This window comes from Haliaeetus albicilla, chromosome Z (genome assembly GCF_947461875.1).
Source record: "Haliaeetus albicilla chromosome Z, bHalAlb1.1, whole genome shotgun sequence".
Classification (NCBI taxonomy): Eukaryota; Metazoa; Chordata; class Aves; order Accipitriformes; family Accipitridae; genus Haliaeetus; species Haliaeetus albicilla.
Genome location: NC_091516.1, coordinates 31,736,225 through 31,739,643, shown reverse-complemented (window position 1 = coordinate 31,739,643; position 3,419 = coordinate 31,736,225).

The following is a 3,419-nucleotide window of genomic DNA, read 5'->3' as shown; positions in this document are numbered from 1 at the left end:
TGGGGGTTTTGTTGCTCAAAATTTCAGGTTAAATACTTTTATTAACTATCCCCCATTTTCAGGTAATATAAAAATATGATACGCTTTGGCCAAGGTGGTTTGCTTTTAAGGGGCCACTGTGGGCACTTTGAACAGCTCCACTTTTCAGAGTGCCACACAGCTATCCCTGAAAATCATCTTTTCCTAAAATGCTGCTTGCTGATGCCCCAGATTTCTCATTACCTTTGGTAGATTGTGGTGAAGGGCGTTAATGCCTGTCTGCAGTAACCTTAGTGAAAGTAGTAGAGTGAATTATGTAATAAATAAAGGCCTAGATAACTTCAAAAACTTGCAACACATGGTAGTGCGGGGAGTGTAGTTGTGTACCCTGCTACAGTATCCCCATTCTACATAGCTGCAAGTAATATGGGGCTAAAGGTTTCTAAAACTCATGCAAGGCCCAGAATAGCAAAACCAATAACAATAGCAAAGTCCATTTTACTGTAATCCCCACCACCGGCCCAGCTCTCAGCATGTCCTCTACCTTGGGGCTTGCTGAACACAATAAGGCTTTTCACATGCTGGTATAATTTTCCTTAGTTGTCTTGTAGAGGTAAGGGGGAACAGGGCGGATCAGCTTACTGTGGTAAAGAGGTTTAAGAAAAAACATATTAAGGATGACATACACCATGAGTAGCAGTCCTAGAAAATGGCACCCTTGGAAAGGAGAGGGAAATGATGTTTTGTGAAGAAAGCAATGACAAGACATGCTTATAAGATGTAACTCAAGTAAACGGCCTGTTTCTGAAGTATCAATTGTTGCAATGTCTGGCAAACTCTTTATTTACAGGGAAGAGGGAAGCACGAAGAGCCTGCCTTGCCTTCCAGAGATACTAGAACCACTACTCAACAGCTTAAATACTTACTAATAAACACGGCAAAGTAATACACTTCGCAGAACAGTAACCTGCCCACAGTGAGTTGCAAACTCTTGTACAGAATTTAAAAGGCTCTTTAAAAGAGACGGGATGGGTATAGTCGTCTCGAAACTTACATAAGGAGGGTCTCTCCATTACTTTCACTCCAATTGAGACAAGTTTTATTAAATAATATGAGAACAGCAGAGCACTTGCTACCTTCTTTGGGCTGTCCTTCATCTCAGATTTGTGACTGTGTTAACGGGAACATTCGGGAAAGGCATACACAAAGGCAAGTGGATGTGAGCACCCATCCTTCAGAAACCTGAACTGGAACTATCCACAGAACACTCTCGAAAAACCCAAAGGGCTCAAAGCCAGAGGCAGTGTGCTGTTGACACAGGCTTAGATAGATTTGGCTTTGTTACATCAGCTTTTCTTCATATTTCCTAATGTCATTCTGTAAAGGCTGTTGTGTACGCTTATCGTTGGAATTAACTAAAGCCCTTGTGGGTGGTAGGGAGGTGGGGGTGGGGGTGTTGCTTTTACCAGCAATGCCCGGCTTTGAAAAGGCTGCCTTTCTGGAACATTGCACATAAAAGCATTTTCACTTGGACGTGAAAGGGAACATATTCTCCAAAGATACTTTCAGCTAGTTCCAAAAGGTACATTTCTGTCCTGCAGACTTTAACTTGACTGTTTTCAGTGAAGAATTTGCCAAATAATGGTGAAAAGGAAAAGATTAAAGTGTTGGTCTAATCCACCATAGTGTTTTCTCTATATTCTTTTTATTTCCAGGGAAATGCAAGACTTTAAATAATGATAACTTTCCATTCGTTGAAGCTTACTGCTTAAAGTTCCTTCAAAATATTAATGCCAACTGGAAGGACTTTCTTCTCCACATCTGAGTATATTGCAATAACTAGAAAAATGTAATTCTTTATCTAATCATTGCTGTTCTGATCTGCAAAGACCTTGTCCTTTGAGGACAGTTCTTTGAGGATACAGTAGGATGCTAAAATTGTACAGAACTTGTTCCTGCATTAGAAGTTATCCTCGCCCCCTTCTTACTCTTTAAACAGTCACTGAAAGAGGAATAAGAAGGTGCTTTCAGCTGCATCTAGATTTATTTCTTCTCTGAGATAAGGCCTTTGGTCTATGCAAACATCTCCCAAAATTCTACAACACAGATATCAGGCAAAAAATGGCTTCTGCACTAGATATATGTTCACTTATGTGTGCTTACTTATGTGGCAAAAAATATTTTTTAGTGTATTTTGACTCCCACTAAAACTATATAAGGTGGTGGGAGAGAGTGAACTGGATTCCTTTCATGTGTTATGCTTTCTCAGATACAGCTGTTATAGTTACTTCTGTGCAAATCCAGTCAGGTAATTACTCATTAGCTATCAAAGACAGAAGTAGCCTGATTCTTGAGAACTATTTGACTTTGCAGCACTAGCAGTCAAGAAAAAGATCTTATCTGACAAGCTTGAATCTACCAAAGAAAGTTCCAGTTGAGTCAGACCTGGTAGTGGTGGCCAAAGCAGAGGAGAATGGTAATTCTTCCCCTGGTTTATTTTGAGAGGGAACATTGTGGAAAGCAGTTTTTGAAAGACAAAACATCTTCCATTTACAGATTATCTTTGCTGATATAGACATTTCTGAGAGACAAGGCTGAATCCTGAGGTCTTGGTACAAATGACCCATTGGTGTTGTGAATTATTACTGTTCTTTCTCTAAAAATTATCTCATTTAAGATTCTTGGAAGACCCTCTTAAATGCCCCAGAATAAATTGCTGCTAGATGTCTTTTTTCCAATTGTGACAAAATAAGACTATGTTGATGATGGCTGTCTTGTTTGATGGCACTGTTTCTTGCAAAGCATATTCTAAAACACAGTAAGTATAATTCTAAGTGTATTACTTTCACAGGGACCATGAGCAGGCACTAATCTCCATTTTACTCTTTGTTGTACAAACAAATAGACCAAGCATCAGTGAGCTTTTGATGCAATTTTTACAGAATAAACAGAAAAAGCACGTGTAGAGATCAAGGCAACAACTGAGACAAATGCACAGAATAGTAATCATAGTAGCACTATCAGAGATAAATTTAAGGCAGTACAAATTAAGCAGCCATTAATGATACAATATAGAGCACAATACAAATATAACCAGGCCTCTTTTCTTAAGCAAGAGTATAAACGTGTTACACTTTTATTCTATTTGTAGAGTGTAGTCCTCAACTGCTGATAAAACAATACACTGCAATAAGATAATTCCTTTCACCGCTGTGCCCCACGTTTAATGGTCCACGGCTAGGTCTGTGTTGGTTGGCTCCATCCCTGGCCATGGATAAGAGCCAAAGTTCTCATTTGTTATGACAGATGGGGCTGTGGGGCTTTGTTTCCACCACAGACAAACAACTGCTTCTCAGTGGGTTGGTACTTGAGTTTTATATACACTTATCTTCTCAAGAGATCCATGTATTGCTCTAGCATCGGCGAGATTGGGGGGCGGG